Source organism: Rattus rattus, chromosome 5, assembly GCF_011064425.1.
Source record: "Rattus rattus isolate New Zealand chromosome 5, Rrattus_CSIRO_v1, whole genome shotgun sequence".
NCBI classification, from domain to species: domain Eukaryota; kingdom Metazoa; phylum Chordata; class Mammalia; order Rodentia; family Muridae; genus Rattus; species Rattus rattus.
In genome coordinates, this window is record NC_046158.1 from 9176465 (window position 1) to 9194337 (window position 17873).

Here is a 17873-nt window from a genome sequence, read left to right on the forward strand (position 1 = left end):
TTTTTAAGATTTATTTATTTATTTTTATGAGTACACTATAGCCATCCTCCGACACACCAGAAGAGGACATTGGATCTCATTACGGATGGTTGTGAGCCACCACATGGTTGCTGGGAATTGAACTCAGGACCTCTGGAAGCACAGTCAGTGCTCCTAACCACCGAGCCATCTCTCCAGCCTGTTGCTTTTGTTTTTTGAGACAGGGTCTTTTTGTGTAGCCCTGGCTGTCCCTGAAACTTGCCGTGCAGACCAAGGCTGGCCTGAAATCAGATCCTCTTGCCTCTGCCTCCCAAGTGCTGGGATCAAAGTCATGGTGAGCATCTGCACAGCTAAAATCCTGTCTCAAAAACAAAAACAAAACCCACAACAACAACAGAAAACAAATCAAATACCAACACACACACACACACACACACACACACACACACACACACACAAAACCAACCCACAACACGCAGGGCTGGAGAGATGGTTCAGTGGTTAAGAGTACTGGCTGCTTTTCCAGAGGACCTGGGTTTAATTTCCAGTACCCACATGTTGGCTAACAATGAATCCAATGCTCTCTTCTGGCCTCCTTCACCGGAACCAGACACACATGTGGTGCACAGACAAACATACAAGTAAAACCCAGCCGGCCTGGGCATGGTGGCACATACCTTTAATTCCAGTGCTGGGGAGGCAGAGACAGACAGATCCCTGAGTCTGATCCCAGTCTGGTCTATAGAGAGAATTCCAGAACATCCAGAGATACACAGAGAAACCCTGTCCAGAAAACCAAGAAAAAAACTTCATACACATAAAACAAAAAAACAAAACAAAACAAAAAACCCACACTCACCCAGGTGTACAACTCACTAGAACCCAGAGGTTCCACCCCCAACCCCCCACATGTCCAACAGAGGGCATCTTGCTAACTTGGAATCCCTTTTCCACATCAAGCCTATACCTGATTCCAAAGCACATCCCGTGTGCTTTCACCTTTGAACCCGGGTCCTCAGAACGAGTGTGCAAAGTCCATGAACACAGCCTGGCTGAGAACAGATGGTGCAACAAGCTACATTGACTAAGAGTTAAATTCACTTACACAAAGCAAAGCAAAACCCTTGCCCTAATATTTCTTTTTGTGCTGGGTGGTTGGAGGCAGAGGTGGGTGGATCTCTGAGTTCAAGTAACACAGTTGGAACTGAAAGAGAAATCTTGTCTTTTTTTTTCTTTTCTTTTTTTCAGAGCTGGGGACCGAACCCAGGGCCTTGTGCTTGCTAGGCAAGCGCTCTACCACTGAGCTAAATCCCCAACCCCGAGAAATCTTGTCTTAAAAAACAAAAACAAAAAGACAAAACACACACACACACACACACACACACACACACACACACACACACACACACACACACACACACATAAATGAAGAAAGAAGTAGTTTTTTTTTCTTTTCTTTTTTTCAGAGCTGGGGACCGAACCCAGGGCCTTCTGCTTGCTAGGCAAGCGCTCTACCACTGAGCCAAATCCTCAACCCTAGAAGTAGATTTTTTTTAAGGCTGGGAGTGAGTTTTGAGGCCGACCGGGTCTACATAGTGAGTTCTAGGACAGCTAGGGGCTACACTGAAAATCCCCTGTCTAAAAAATCAAAACACAAAGCAAAAACCAAACCAACCAAACAAAAAAACCCCAGTAAAACCTCTATCTTTTTCTGAAACAAGTTCCTCAGAGTCTGACAGCTCTTGGTCCATCCCCGCAGCCTAAAGCACGAGAAAAAATCTTGCCAGGTCTTACCTCCTCTCTTTCACATCAGGGGTTGCTGCTCTTTTCTCAGAGAGCTCAGGAGCTTCTGGCTCCTTAGCAGGGTGAGTGGGATGGGGGCAGTGTCTCCTCCATGTTCCTTCCCCCTTTTCGTCCTTCTCATGGCTCCTGTAAAAGCCGTTTACTCTAAAGGGGCAGCTCTTGAGTCCTCCATCAAAATACCTGTGCCTCCTTGCTCAAGGCCTCACGGGATGGACTGGTTTCTGCGTCTCCTCTTCCTTCCTCACCCTGTACTCACTGGGAATGACAGGTCAGATGTGGGATCTGGAATCCCTGTAGCAGGGCTTAATGATCTTGCCCTCAGATTGTTTAGCTCTCCCCCTATATTCTGGAGTACACTTGGGGCAGTAGATATGGTTGCAGTTAGAGAGGAGCCCAAAGGGTGCTGCCCGGGGTTGGCTTTCTCACAGACCACCTTCAGCACACTGTGTCCTTACTGAGTCACATAGCAAAAAAAGCAAGCTCGTTAGTGTAAGGCTTCAGGTGCCGGGACGGACACTCTAATTCTACCATCTGCACAATTTGCAAACCCTTTGTTCTGACGGTTTCCTCTTTTCCTATTTCTTTTATGGCTTTTAAAATTGTTTCTTTTCTCATTGTGTTGATATGTGCCTATTTGTGTTAATGTGAGCTCCGACACACATAGGGGCCAGAAGCGTCAGCTCCCCATGGAGCTAGTTACGTGCAGTTGATGGGGTGTTGCCTGATAAATATTGTGCCTGGAACTCTGCTTCTCTGCAAGAGCTGTGTGCACTCCAGCCTGTTTTCCCTCTGGCCGGGAGCCCACAGCCTTCCACTTCTCCTTACCCCCGAATGCTGGGATTAGAGGCACATGCCACGAAGCTTGGCTGACTAATTCAGATCTTTGAAGATCCCATCTTTAGATCTACTTACACCTGACTGATGTACTGAGGGCTCTACAGGAACTTTGGGGTTCATAGTTCAGCTGTAACTTGATCGTGTTGATTTTCTTCCTTCCATTCCCTGACTATGGAGTGTGGGCATTGCTTACATTTAATATGTCTGTCATCCCAGGTGAAGCCCATTGAGCCACTGCTGTGATCTGCTAATATGTTAGTGGGTGGGTTTATGTGTCTTTAATTGAAAATCTATTTTTTCCCATCTTCTGTGTAGTACTAGAGATCGGACCCAGGCAGTCTGTCACATTCTTTCTCTCTCTTTTCCCCCATACCCCCCAAGCCAGGGTTTCTCTGTGTAACAACCCTGGCTGTCTAAACTGTTATTCAGAACTTCCCCAGATTCTTTTTTCTTTTTAGTTTGGAGAAGAGTTTTATTTGGGGCATGAGAAGGGGAGTTGAGGAGGGAGTAGAGACAAAAGGCAGAGAGTGTGGAGGGAAGAAGACAGCCAGGAACACTTGGAAAGAGACAGGGGAGAGGGATGGGGAGAGAAGGGAGAGCGGTTAGGAGAGTAAGAGCCCCTGAGTTCTTCTCTTTCCCACAGGCAGTGACTATATGTGGTGGCTGGCACTGCCCCTAGAGCCTGCACACACAAGGCAAGTGTTCGACCACAGAGTTGGCCCGTTGCCAACCCGCCTTTTCACTTTTAATTTTTACTTATTTTTATTTTATGTGTGTGGGTGTTTTGCTTGCACGTATGTCTGTGCATCTTTTTTTTTTTTTTTTTTTTTTTTTTTTTTTTTGAGCTGAGGACCGAACCCCAGGGCCTTGTGCTTGCTAGGCAAGCGCTCCACCACTGAGCTAAATCCCCAACCCACGTCTGTGCATCTTGCATATGTCTGGTACCCACAGAGGCCAGAAGAGGGCAGGAGACAGTTGCGAGCTGTCATGTGGGTACTGGGATATAGACCCAGGTCCTCTGGAAAAGCTACAGTGCTCTTAACCACAGAGCCACCTCTCTAGCTTACGTTTGTTTGCTTGCTTGTTTGTTTGTTTGTAGGCTGTATCCCTGGCTGTCCTGGAACTCACTCTGTATACCAGACTGGCCTCCAGCTCAGAGATCCTCCTGTCTCTGCCTCCTGAGTGCCAACACTACCCTGCTGTCTTTAATTTTGAGACAAAGTCTCACTAGGTTGGCCTTGAACTCTGCAGCCCAGGCAAGTCTGGCAATCCTCTTGCCTCAGCCTCCCAGGTGGGAGGATGACAGGCTCATACCATGGGCTGTCGGAGCTTGATGCTGTGTTTTTAAAGGAACTTTGGTATTGGGTTTGTATGAATGGCTTTCTATTTTGGGGACAGGAAAGGGGAAAGCGATACAGCTCTGTTCCCAGCTCCATTCCCTTGGGGCTCCCCTTTGTGAAAGAACCATTTGTTTCCTCCTGGTGACAGTTTATCTCCTCAAGGTCAGACTGCAAGTGGATTTTGCAGATGAAGTGGGCACTCACTCCTACCATGGCTCAGGCTGCCAATGTCACCTCACTGTCCAATTCGCTTCCACTCTTTTATGGGCACAGTGATCACCACCTCAGAAAACTGGTCCAATGGGGCCTGGAGAGAAGGCTCAGCCGTTAAGAAAGCTTGATGCTCTGAAGAGGCTCACACCATCTAAGCTCAGTTCCAGGGGATCAGGTGCTCTTTGCTGAGTTCCCTGGGCACCAAACAAGCACATGCTATACATGTGCACAAGCAGGCAAAATACCCACACACAGAAACAAAATAAAGATTTCTTTTCTTTTCTTTTCTATTTTTGAGACAGGGTTTCTCTGTGCAGCCCTGGCTGTCTTGGAACTCTCTTTGTAGACCAGGCTGGACTCAGACCTACCAGTTCTCCTGCCTCCGAGCGTTAGTATCAAAGGCCTGCATCAACATGCCTGACCAGAAAAAAAGATCAATGTTAAAAATAAAAAACCAAACCAAGGGGCTGGAGAGATGGCTCAGCGATTAAGAGCACTGACTGCTCTTCCAGAGGTCCTGAGTTCAATTCCCAGCCACCACATGGTGGCTCACAACTATCTGTAATGGGATGCTCTCTTCTGAAGTATCTGAAGAGAACCAGTGTACTAACATATATATATATATATATATATATATATATATATATATATATATAATCTCAAACCAAAACAGCTCTAAGATTCACATAACGCCTGGCATACCTCAAGCTGCCAAGGAATGACCAAGTTGTTAGGAGCTCTTGGCCCCTCTCCAGATACTGTAATACAAGGGCAAGCTGATTGAAGTAGGGGGCAGAAGCAGAGTGTGGCTCTGAAGCCCTGTGGTACCTATGGAGTATGGCATGACGGTGTGAGTGTGGGTAAGGTGTGCAGGTGGGGGCTAGAGTTACAGAATGAATATTAATACTTTCAACAGTTAAGAGTACCTGTTAGGTGTCATGAGCTGTTGAAGGCCTTGGAGGTACAAAAGACCAAGGCCACAAGGAATAAGACAAGGAGGTAGAGAGATGGAACTGAGAAGGAAAGGCAGGCAAAAGCTCGATGTACCTCAGGCCTGCCTTGCCTCACCCAAACCCTTTATAAGCTGGGAAGTCAGGGCTATTTTTATACCCTAGACAGAGGAGGAAGCATGCCAGTGAGATTAGGTGGTCTCACTTAAGGCTCAACTTTGCTTTGGTGGGGACAGCCAGGTGGGGAACCCAGAATCCCTCCCCATGCTCATGGGACTCAAGTAAGGGGCACAGCACTGGCTCTGGGAATGGCCTGAAACTCAGATGAGCTCTTTTCCATTCCCACACAGCTCTTACAGACCCAGACAGGCCCAGAAGAGGTGTTCATTTAAGGTCTAGTGCTGTGGGAAAGGGAGACTAGGCCTTGGAGAGGCCCCGATTCTTGTGAACTCCTAGGGGCATCTCAGTGAGACATCAGAAGCCAGCGTGGGCATGGCAGGCAGCCTCAAGAAGCCTGGCACATGGCCCATTGTCCTATAAGACCAAGCCTGGCTGCAGATCTTTTTGGGTGGGGGCTTGGAATTTAAAGACTTCATGCTATATGGGTATTTTACTTTTACCCATGTTTATTTAGAATCTTATTTATTATATATAAGTACCCTGTAGCTGCCTTCATACACACCAGAAGAGGGCAACAGATCTCATTACAGATGGTTGTAAGCCATCTGGTTGCTGGGAATTGAACTCAGGACCTCTGGAAGAGCAGTCAGTGCTCTTAACCACTGAGCCATCTCTCTAGCCCTTACCATGTTTATGTAAGAGTGCTGCATGTCCACCTGGTACCCATGGACTTCAGAAGAGGGTCTTAGATACCATGGACCTGGAAACTAACATGTAGATACTGGGAATTGAATCCAGGTCCTGTGCAAGAGCAACAGGTTCTCTTAAGTACACTGCCACTTCTTCAGCCGCAAGGGGTCTTTTAAACTGGTGAGTCTCTAAGTTGGTGAGAGATACTTCAGCCAGTCAAGGAACTTGTGTCTAAGCCTGGTGATCGCAGTTCAATCTCCAGGACTCATTTGGTAGAAGGAAAGTACCAGTTCTCACAATTGTCCTCTAATTTCCACATGCTTCATGGCACATGTACACACATACACACACTTTTTTTTTTTTAATTTAAAAAGTTAAGTGGCAAGTCACTTGTCCTAGTAGCCAGAGTGCTCAGTGTGTCCAGAAAGGTGAGGTCCAGATGGCAGGAATGAGACTAGAAACCTCCAAGGTGACTGCAGTTCTGCAGGGTCCCAGTCATGGCTTTGGGCTGGGGAGCCTGGGGTCAAAAGTCTACGGACTCTAACTTAGGGCCTTCCAGTTTGTGCTCTCCTACCCTAGGTCCAGTCTGCAACTAAAAAGCAGGGCTTTCTTGCAATGGCCGCCTTTCCCCAGGGTGTGAGAAGCACCCATGTCCCCATGTCATGTTGTAGGCCAAACAGGCAACAAGGAAAGCCTGGGGAGGTCCCAGCTTGTCCTCAAATCTCTTCCCAAGGACCCTGGACTTTGAGGTTGGGACTTCTTGTATATGAGCTCTGAGACTTAGGATAAGTCACTTTACCTTCCTGAGTCTGTTTCATCTCCAGGGACAGAACATATTCACTGTGTGTGTGTGTGTGTGTGTGTGTGTGTGTGTGTGTGTGTGTGTGTGTTATTTAATACCATAACCACCTGTGCATTTCCTGCATGCAGCAAAGTGCCTGCTCAACCAGAAATAACCTCAGTGACACCAGGGTCTTGGAATGGGTTCAGATCACACCAGGAATTGGAATCCTGCATTGGCAGGTTCAGCGGGGACTGATAGAAAAACTCGTTTTGTTTGTGATGTTTTTGTTGGGGTCTAACATCCACCTTAAGTTACAGCTGGATAAAAATTGACTAATGTAGGCACCGTTGTAATTTTCACCAAACCAAGATCTGAACGGTGACCAGGACCTAACCCTTTCAAAACGCAGAAAACGGGCGAGACTTATCTCGTTCCTGTCTTTCCATAGGCACATGGGGACACACTGAGGCTCCAGAGAGGGAAAGTCGGCTGGCACAGCCTGGAGCATCCCTTATTGGTGTCTAGCTCTGAAGAATTGGCGTTTTTCCAGCACCACCGGCCAGGAGTCCCCAGGTCTTCAACCCGCTCCAGGGCGTCAGGGCGGGATTGATCGCGGCTCCTCCCTGGCAAGGACCGCCTTGCGCGCGCCCTCACCAGGCTATTAAGGCACGCGGTTTGTTTACAAACACGGGCTCGGGGGCCGGTGCGCGCCGCCCTGGTTGTGCGCGTTCAGGGTTTGAGGAAGGCCTCGGGGTGCCCGGGTAGTGACCCCGAGGGTGCTAACTGCGTTCCCGCCTTTCCCACGCTTTCTTACGCTTCTGGAAATCCGCCCACCAGTTCTTATTCCCTGCATGTGGCTGAGAACGCCAAGAGTGAAGGCGCGAGGGCGGGCCAGGGTTCCAGCGTCGCCTCGAGTCCTGGCGGGCAACCTCCCAGCCCCGCCCCCACGCGCCCCTTGGCCGGGCCCTCTGGCGGCCAGGTCGGCGGGCGGGCGGCCGGGGCGCGCGGGGCGGGGCACGGCGTGGCGCCGGCGGGGCCGGGACATGTAGTCCGTGCGCCTGGGCCTCCCCTGGGCGGCCCTGGCGCGAACCCGGGCGCGGACTACGACTCCCGCCAGGCGCCGCGGCGTAGCGCATGAGCCCTGTACAGCTCCGGCGCGTCTATTATGCTGCCGGGGCCGGCGAGCCAAAGAGGAGCCGGCCGCGCGGGCCGGGAGGAGACGGCGCTGGAGCCGCCTAGGCCAAGTACGCCTTTTTCTTGCTTCCTTGTACACTCGGGGCGGCGGCGGCGGCGGCGGGCCCGGCTGAGAGAACGCGACCCGGAGCTCATGGTGCAGGCCACCCGCGCGTCTCGAAGCCCGGAGCCCCGGGCCGCCGCCTTTGTGCGCGGCCGCGATGCAACAAAGCGCGGCGGCCGCCTGCCCAGGGTCGCGGCGACTGCGCGGGCTCCGCTGCTCTCCGCCTTGCGCTCTGCGCCGGCGGCTTGCCGGTCGCCTCGGGCCGAACTGGGAGGCGTCGCCTTGGTCGGAGCGCCCAGCCTGGACTTGGCACAGCCCGCGCTCTCCGCGCCAGCCCTCCCTCACGGAAGGGATTTTTTTTTTTCCCTTTCCCCTTTTCCTCTGCCCGCCATCTTCCGAAGGGGACTGCCCGGAGGACGCGCGGCGCGGGAAGGTGCGCGCGGTTTGCCCAGGGTCGCTCCGGCGCCACTTTGCCGGCGCCCAGTAAGGCGGATCGTCGCGGGGCAGGCCAGGCTGGGCCTGCACACTGCAGGAGCCTTGCAAGTGGGGCAGCGGCGGCGTGGCTTGGGGGGCGGCGGCTGCCTTTGCAGAGTTATGGCCCTGGAGACGACTTTGCGCGCTCGCGAGTTACTGGATTATTGCAGCCAGGCCAGGAGGAAACCCAGTTCGCATTTTGAAATCAGCCTGAACGGAGTACTTAATCCGGGCGAGGTCGAGTCGGATTGAGGTGGGAGGGGTGGGGTGCACATCTTTTTCTTGGTGTATAACATGCAAGGTAGTTGGGTGAGGAATGCGTACCCCAAAGCCTCTCGTACGTAAGGATTCCCAGTGAAAAATCCTGGCGGCTAGGGGAAGTTCTCTCCACCAGTTGCTGCAACGAGGGCAGGGCAGACGAGGAAGCCATAAACAGCCTTCTTGCCCTGGGGGGGGGCGGTAAGGAGCGGGAAGGGGGTTCACTGGGACCCTGGTGGGGGCATTCCTTTTGTAAGTTCATACTTTAGGGCTCAATCCTAAGGCTCTGCCCTTTACAATTTTGATCAAGAGCTTTCTGCCTGAAATAAGTGCACAGCTGGTGTTTTCCTCTACCTCAAACTTCTTAACTGTAGAAGTTTGTGTCTCTGAGGTCATTGGTGTGTTCTTCAGTGGCTAACATGGGGCTGGGTACGAGAAGAGAAGTGAAGGGATTGAAAGGGCTCAGCTCCTGTCCCCCACCCCAGACAAGCTGGTTGTCTCCCTCCCTGTTTTGCACTTTCTTAGCGGCATGCATTATGGGCGGCGGCGGGCGGTGGAGTGGGGAGTGTTGTCCCCGAAGAGAGTTGAGATCTCAGCTGTGTTGCTTGAAGTGAGTTTCTCACCAGTTTTCCAGGGTCCAGGAAAGGAAGGACTCCTGCAAGGATCAAGCCCCAAGCCCCAGTGACCTTTTTGGGTGACCCTGAGTGTGGCCTCTCATTGGCAAATAAAGGGCTGTTTGCTGTTTGCTCTGTCTGAGGCCTTGATGTGAACTGTTGGCTGTAGATCAGGAGAGATGAGGTATAAGCTTGACAGTTCAGGATGTGGGGGTAATTTCCTGGCCTTGCTTATGAACTCTGGGCCCACTGCTTGAGCAAGGCATCAGGAATCTGGAGTTCCAGTCCTAGCCCCACATCTGGGGATTTGAGGAGAGGGGCATTGAAAAGCTTTAGCAGGGTGGATGACCAGGGCCTGTGCCAGTTCATTCATTTCTCTACCTATATATCTATTTACTTTATTTTATTTTACTTTTAGGAGGTGCCAGGTTTGTTTTCATAAAGAGTAACTGCTTTCTTTCCACAGTGCAGTATCCTGCTTTGGAAACAAGCTTTAAATAAGGGATGGGGCTTGTTAGAGGCACCCTCTCTCCTTAGACCTGAGGAGGTAAAAGGAAAGGGAAGGCACTGCTTGGCTTGCTTCTACCCTGGCTCCCTTAAGCCTGGAGCTGTGCCCCCAGGGGCTCTCAGGGTTACCTTGTCCACTTCCTGGTTTACTGTGGCTGAGCCTTCCCAGGGGAGGATGGCCCAAGGCCACAAGTGGAACCGTGCTACCGTACCCACTGTTCATATAAGTGCGGGAGACCCAGATCTCACCTCAAAAGAAAGAGCCACAGGGAACTAACTGTTGGGTGGAAAACAGGATCCAGTGGAGACCTGTCCGTGCTTCGGAAGGTAATATGACGTTAAGAAAGTATTCTCCTTCTTATGGGACAGCCTTGGAGCTTATGGGGTCCTCACAGAGCTAGCCGTTGCGCCTGGGGGCTGCTGTTTGCGGTACATGTCAACATGTGATGCTCTATTTGTTTGGTTTACTTGTGGTCACTTGCCCTGTGGGACACCCAGCTGTCTTAGTGTTGGTGTGTTCTTTTGCAGGGGAAAGTGTCGGCTTGTGAGTGCTCACAAGTTGGTAGTGTCGTTGGGCCTCTTGGTTGAGGCAGCTCTGAATCCATGTTGTGTGTCTGGCTCAGGCTTTGCTTCTGGCAGTTCAGCACTGTTGGCTCTGAGCTCTTAGTGTCTCCATATGGCCTGATGACCTTGACCTGGAGCTACATTTTGGGGAAAGCGCCCCCCCCCCCCAATCAGGCCCAGAGCTCCACAGAGGCTATCAGATCCTAACAAGATGTTGAGAACTGGAGGAGGTGGGGCTTCCAGCTGCTCAGAAGTGTCACATGGGTGCAGGGATGTCCAGGGGTTCCTGGTCAACTCCTAGTGGCATTGGAAGTTGGGTTTCCTGATCCATGTCTGGGCGTTTCCAGAAGTCATACTCAGGCACTGTGTGTGACCTATAGAGGAGGATCCTGGTGGGAGCTGGGGTCAGAGCTGGAGGGAACATTTGGGTCACAGGTCTTAGGTGTGGGATGGTCTTAGCTTCTTATGAGCATGGCGTGAGCTCTGCTTGTCTAGTTCTGCCTGTGATAATCTGCCTGAGTGCAGTTGCAGTAGCCACTGCCATCGGACTCTCCTGTGTCTCTGGTACGCCCTGTAGCATATGGCAGGAAGAAGCAGAGTTGGCTGAGCTCTGCAGGTAATGTCCCCCTGGGCAGTGTGGCCTCATAGACTAAGGGTAAGGTGGGTTACTACTCGGCCCCTGGCTGCCCACTAAGTGGAGCTCTGGAGAGCTGACCCAGGTTCCTGGAGCCAGGGCAGATGCAGAACGCTGGGCACAGGAAGCAGGTGCCCTTGTGTTCAGTGTTCTTAGCTCTGCCCCCATCTGGTTGTGGTAGGCGTGGAGCCTGTCTTTAGTGGTTTGAGAACAGGGCAGGGTGGTAATCCTGGGCTCCTGTCCATCTGACCACCTGAGTCTGTGTTTCTCGTCCTTGTGGTCTCCCAGGCCACCACATTTCTCAGTCTTCTTTCCCATGTTGTCTAATGGAACGGGTCCCTCAGGGCCTCCAGGTTGGATGAGGGAGGCACTTGGGGAGACAGTTGGGAGTAAGGGCTGATTGAGGCGGTGGCCTTCTCTTACTCTTGGCTGACTGACCCCTGCTGGGTGGGTGGTAACTGGGTAGAGGTTGTCGTTGAGCTGCTGGGCTATGAGTAGTTGCATTGACCTTCCTATCCTGGCTCCTGACCTTGCATTGGGGGTGTTCAGAGAGGAGTGAAAAAGACAAGGTGGCAACCCTTGGGGACTTCAGTTGACCCACCTGTAAATCAGGCCTTGAGTTGGCCTCTTGTCATGCAGCCCAACAGGAGAGTGTTTCTTCCATGACCCAATATCCGAGTGCCGGCCGGATGGGCCTGCTGCCCAGCTTTGTTCTGCGAAGTGTTCTGCTGTTCAGTGTGGTATCAGGCTCCGAGCCTTAGTGCATGCCAGCCACTTGAGGGGCCCCCTACAAAGGTCCTGGGACTCAATGTAAGTACGAGGTTCACAATCCACCTTCCTTCTGCAGGTTAAATGTCCTTAGAAAAGTGTAGGATGGCTATGCTGTGGTGCTTCAGAGGCCGTTCTGGAGGCCACAGTCTCCAGACGAAGAGAAGCATAGTTTCCTTGAGTGGACTGCTGGCGTATGAGACACCAAGTCCTAAGAGCCTGGGGCCATGGCGACAGTTGGAAGTCAGAGGTGTGGTGGCTGGTGACAGCTGCAGCCACTGAGCCTTGTGTGTCTTTCCATAGGACAGCCATGGGTTCAACAGAGCCGACCCTTCCTGGGCTGGGGCGTGTTCTATCAGAGCTGGGTCTCCTGCCAGACAGGGCCAGGCAGCTGTTAGAAGCAGGTGTGATATGACCAGGGTGAGCTTGGGGTGCTGGCTAGGGCTTCCTAGCAGTGAAGGACAGGCAGTGCCACTCAGGAGAGTTCCTAGTGGACAGGGAGGCCCCATGTAGGCCCCTGTCTGTCTTGAGGCCCCAAGCCATGTTCTCCAGGCCTCACAGCTCTGAGCAGTTGGCTCTGTCTATCACAAAGGCTGGCCCTGCCCTAACAGATCTCTTTTCCCAGGCTTGGATGGCCAACTCTAGGGTGGCCCTTCCCAGGGCACTCAGCTGGTAGGTGTGCCAATGTGAAGGCAGCGAGCGGCCTGCAGCGTTGTTGAGTTCTGTGAGGACAGTGGTGAAGCTATCTAGGTAGATGGTTCTGTTGGAGCCTGGCTCTGGCTCCTACTGCCTGGGCCACAGTAGGTCTCTGTTGTCCACATCTGAGTAGTTCCTTGCTTACCTTAGAGGTGGAGCTCATGGATGCCCACCAATGTTTTAGGACTAGCAGCAAGGACCTGGGGCTAAACTTGGGCTACTAGGGTCCCAGGGACTCAGAAACCCAGTGTAAGGAGGGACCCATCAATATAGGGTCCTCCAGAGCTATGGTGACTCTAGGGGAATGAGAAGACTCTGGGGCGTGAGGATATGGTGAGCTTAAGTATGTTGGTGTGAGCTCTTGCTTATCACAAAAACAACCTCATTTTGTGGGTACAGATGGAGACTTAACTATGCAGAGCCCTGGCTGTCCTGGAACTTGCTATGTCTGTTACTCAGGCTGGCCTCAAACTCACAGAGATCCTCCTGCCTCTGCCTCTGCCCCTGTCTCCTGAGTGAGCCTCCTTAAGGCACCTTGAGGCTAGCGGAGCAGTATGTGGCCAGCTAAGGCCCTGCACTTGTGAGTCCCTATTGAGATGTGGGCATATCCTGCACTGCTTTCTGACGGCCCATGCAGCCACCTCAACCCCTCCATTATCTGCCTCAGTGAGTGATCCCTCCTCCCTGAACATGCCTCAGGCCACCTTTTGTAGATCTCAGATGTCCTCAGCTGGAAATTCCTGATTATGGCCTCTGCCTCTCTACAGCTTAGGTTTCTGGAGTCTCTGGGAGCTGGACTGGCCCCCGTTCCTTCCTGACTCCCACACGGGGCCAGGGCAGCCCTCCCTCTCTTCCCAGGGAGACAGCCCTTGAGGCTTGCCTTGGAGCTCAGAGCAAAGGCTCCTTCTCTGGGTCCCAAGAAAGGGTTTCCTGGGCTAGATATGTTTCCAGAGTCCTATACAGTGTCTGGTCTGACCCGGGGTGCTGGCCCTCATGTCCCTTCTGTCAACTACTTGCTTTGCATGAGGACAGTGGGGAGACCTGAGCCCCACAACTTATAGGTTGACAAGAGAAGGTTCTGAAGTTGCATTGAACTTACTGGGTGTTTTCCATGGTGATAAAATTGCAGGTTTCTCCTACCTGCTCCATTGTCTGTCCACGGCCCCTGAGCCTTGGCCTCTCACCTTTGCTGACTTGTCCTTTGGACTGAAAGGCTGGAATTCTGTTTTCTGTCTTAGGCCTGGGGATGGGGGAGGTGGCTTGCCTGAAGCCATGCAGTGAGGCTGGGAACTCTGCAGGATTAAGGCCTTCCCTTCCTGTCCCTCTGTCCTGAATGGGTTTGAAGGGAGAGTGAATGGGACTTTACAGGTCTTCCTCGCCTTGCCTTGGTGTGTCGAGGAGGTTGTCATCAGTGTAGGGCATGAGTTGGTCCCATTCTCTGGGTGGCCGCCTGCAGCATTCAGGTGCCTCTCCAGAGTCTCAATAGAGACTTGCTCCAGGTTTCCTCTGGTGTTTGTGGGCCTCTGCGGTTTGTCAGGATTTCCATACTAGGTGGTTTCACATCCTCTTGAGGCTGATACCCTCCTCAGATGGACTTTCACTCACATTTGCCTAAAGTCTTGTCCGGGGTGGGAGTCTTGTGCTGTCCTGGAGCCCAAGTGAAGGGATTCCAGGGCTCTGTAGAGAAGTCAGACTCTGCTGAGTGGCAGGCCTGGGGAAGTGGACCTCCGTGAGGACCTAACCCTTGTTTTGCCCATTAGATCCAGGCTCAATCTCTGTTGTGCCTGGCTGAAGCAGCTGCTGTATTAGTGACCCTCTAGTTTCTGAAGGCCAGTCCTTAGAGGGCTTGCAGCTCCTGTGTCCTGGCTTTGTCACACCAGCAGCAGACAGGAGGGTGGCCTCTGGGGTTGCTGCAATAAAGAACATTCATTGACTGTCAATGCCAATGCCCCACCAGCTCGCTCCTTGACTGTGTGAGGCTCTGTCATCCCATGTGTGCAACTCTTTGGACTAGCATCTAGAAGGTTGGTTTCCGGATCCATGGGCACCCAATGTGCAGGACCATCTATTTGCAGCCCCTCAGCCACAGAGCAACCCCAAGGCAGCCTGGAACCCCTTGTGCCTTTTCTGGAGGCTGGTGGGACCAAGGGGAGATGTGTGGGTTAGAAATGTGTGAAGCCCTGAAGTCTCCTCGGTCCCCTTCTTTAGCCACAATCCTAGTTAGCTTACCTGAGGCCATTGGTCCCTGCCTCAGCTTTTTGAAGGTCCTCAGGTCTCACTGTTGCTGGTGGGTAAGGAGGAGACTGCATCTGTATAGATTTGAAGGTTAGGGAAGTCTGATTTGTCTAGACCTCCATGTGTCTTCTGCTTCTCCCATTGGGCCATCAGGCTCCAGATACTTTCACTCACAGAATGTGCCCTCTAAAAGATAAGGAGCATTGGCCTCTCCAGGAAGGGTTTCAGCACACATCCAAGACGCATGCTCAGTCCTATGGCTTCAGTCCTGAGTGGCACACCTTACCCCAAGCCTGGTTCCTGAATTACAGGATAGATAGAGCCTGTTGACCTGGAGGCCCAAGATCCAGAGTTCTGTCAGCCTTAGGTACCACAGCCCTCCTCCTGCAAGACCACTGTCCTTATTCAAAAGCTCTTTACAGCAGGCTCTTGGCCATTTGACCTTCCCCAACCATAGAAGGTAGTGTTGGATGGGATGTTCCCTTAGGCCTGGGGCTAGGGATCTGCATAGGAGGGACTCTCAATCCTATAGAGTGCTGCGTCTACTTGTTTGGCAGTCAAAACATGTGACCCAACGAGAGGTAGGTCATAGGATCAGCCAGCCTGAGCTACATAGTGAGTTCTGGACCAGCCTGAGCTGTAGAGTGAGACTGTCTTGAGTCAGAACAAGAAAGGGAGGGAGGGACGCCTCTGACCTGCAGGCTGTGAGCATTGCAAAGGTATGTCTGTCAGTGAGGTAGAGTGCTCCCCACATGGTCTACCTGCTGCATTTCTGGTTGCCGTGACTCCCCTCTGAGACAGGGCTTTTAGGGTTCCACTACAGCTCCTCCTCATATTGCTGGGAGTACTCTGGTGTATCTCTGACTGTGCCTGCAGCAGGCCCTGAGGGTCTGTCTCTGCTGTACTTTCTGGAAGCCTCACTTGTTTGTGAGGCCTTCACCCTGATAAGCATCTTGGACCCACTGTGGGTCAGAAGGCTGCTCCTCTGCTGGGTGGTGGTCTTTACTCCCACCTTCAATCCCAGCATTTGGTAGGCAGAGGCCCGCAAGTCTGTCTGAATTTGAGGACAGCCAGGGCTACACAGAGAAGCCATGTCTCAGAAAAACATACAGAGAGTGGGGGAGGGGGAAGTGAGGAAGGACGGGGGAGGGGAAGAGGGCAGAAGGGGGAGAGAGATCTCACTCCAGCAAGCAAGCTGCTTCTCCCAAGGGAGATGGCTTTCAAGGAAGTCTGTGACTCTCCTTTCTGCTCAGGTTCTGGTGTCTGGTTCACGCAGCACTGCTGTCTGGTTGGTTGAGGGTTGCTAGGCATTGATGGGGGAAGGTCAGGCCAAGCGTCCAGCGGTCCCTGCTGCCAGGCATGCTAGAGTGCTTTGCAGGGGAGTGTGTGGACATTTAACTTGGTCCCTAGGGATGGTAGTACGCCAGGGAGCTTAGGTGCTCAGTAGTTGGGATCCTGCCTCTCAGCCTCTGTCTTGGTGGTCCTGGGAACTCGGCAGCTGGGCTCTCCCACCTCCCTAACCCGCACCCTGCTGTCACCCTGCCTGTCTCCATCCCAGGCGTTAGGGCATTTTCAGGAGGTGGGTTCCAGGACCTGGGTGTAGAAAGGACTATGAGCATCTGCCTTCCTCAGAGGAGGCCTTTCTGTAGCCTCAGACCCACACAATAGCAGGACCAGCCTTCATTCTGAGGAATCTCAAACTGTATGAGAACATCAGCTTCCACTCCTTCATTGGTTATGGCCAGCGCGTGCTGCCTGAGCCCTGAGCACTTGACTCCAGGCTGACAGCCCCATGGGAGACACAAGACACACCTTGGGGCTTTCAGTAGCAAGGATGAGTTAGAACGTCTACCCTGCAGCCTCATGCTGTTCAGTTTTCTGTAAGTTCCAAGGGGGCCTTGAGAGCACGGGAGTCTAATGAAGGCCAATGAGGCTGCAGCTGCTACACATTTCAGGGCTCTGTCACCTCGGGCTCTGCTGGGTAGTGTAGAGTTAGGGGGGGTTTGAACCTACAAGTGACCTCCTTTGTGTAGGGTAGGACTGTCCCAGTGAAATGAGCAGAGGGAGAAATTGACGTCCTGGTGGGCGGGCAGCCCAGGCTTATGCCTTGGTAGCCTTTGGTCTACGGGGGAGGGAGGACACAGCTTCGTGGCTGTTGGCACAGGTTAGAGGGGCTACTTGTCCTCTGGGGCTGTGCATGCCAGGTGTGGAGATACTGGGGCCTGTGGAGTGGCATACTGTGGGTGCCCAGGATACCTGGAGAGCCTCAGTGAACACACGGCTGGCACCCCAGCTGCTCAGAAGCACTTCCTGGATTCTGGGTGGCTTGCTGGAAGTCCAAGTGTCTTGGCTGCTGACTGACAATGTCTGATGTTTGCAGTGGAGGGAGTGGAGCCTGCTGAGAGTAGATGACATTAAATGTTTAGCAACCAGCCTTCTCCAGTAGGGCTTCAGATTGCAGCATTTGCAGTCTTTAAGGGTCCAGCAAGTGCTCTGAGAATCCACTGGTCCTAGAGTAGACTAGAATAGACCTCTGGGTGTTCCCTTGAACTGATGCAGGGTGATAAACAGAAGCACACAGGAAAAGTCTAGAAGACACCAGGTTCACAGATGAGGCGCAAGGCCCCACACGCAGTGTGGATCCTGTGTTAGGCTTTACCAGTGGAAGTGGGTCCATAGTGCACACACAGTGCTGCCCAGCTTCCTCCCTGGGAGATAGCTGCTAAGCCCTTGCAACTGTCCTAGGGGACAGATCTGATTGAGGGCATTAAAGGAGTGAAGAAAGGACGGGCAGACACAGAAAAGTAGCTGGAAGTCAGATGGGCTGGGCTCTGAGGAAGAAGCTGTAGCACCCTGGAAAGTCAGTGTGCTGTCTGTTGTCTACAGTTGCATAGGCAGGAGATGTTACTGCATTTAGCTCAACGGAGGCACGTTGGTGGTGTGCTGCTGGGTCAAGGGGACAGGTTTGGTTGCTGAAGTGGCTTTAGATCTTAAGTGTCTGGAGGGAGGAAGTTTTCTGCACACATGGACCAGAAGGCGGCTTTGATATTCTTTTCTGAGTCTCACCCAAGGGAATGGGTAGGGTTTTGCCATTCCCCCACGAGTCTTAGGCTGTGGCTGTACACATTTACTCAGGGTTTCTACCACTTCGCACAGACTACACCTGACAG

The 17873-nt window shown here is 52.4% G+C and overlaps 1 protein-coding gene across 4 annotated transcripts in view; it reads left to right on the plus strand.

Annotated features, from left to right (window-relative positions):
• Window positions 1-7854: 7854 nt before the first annotated feature.
• Brd3 (bromodomain containing 3) overlaps window positions 7855-17873 on the plus strand; it is a 29902-nt gene continuing 19883 nt past the window's right edge. For 2 of the 4 annotated variants that reach the window (XM_032902983.1, XM_032902987.1), the window contains exon 1: window positions 7855-7960. The gene's annotated coding sequence lies outside the window, so the exon portion shown is untranslated. Of the gene's footprint in view, window positions 7961-8006; window positions 8387-8471; window positions 8681-17873 lie in introns of those variants that run through there. The other 2 variants (XM_032902985.1, XM_032902986.1) reach the window with 2 other exon arrangements.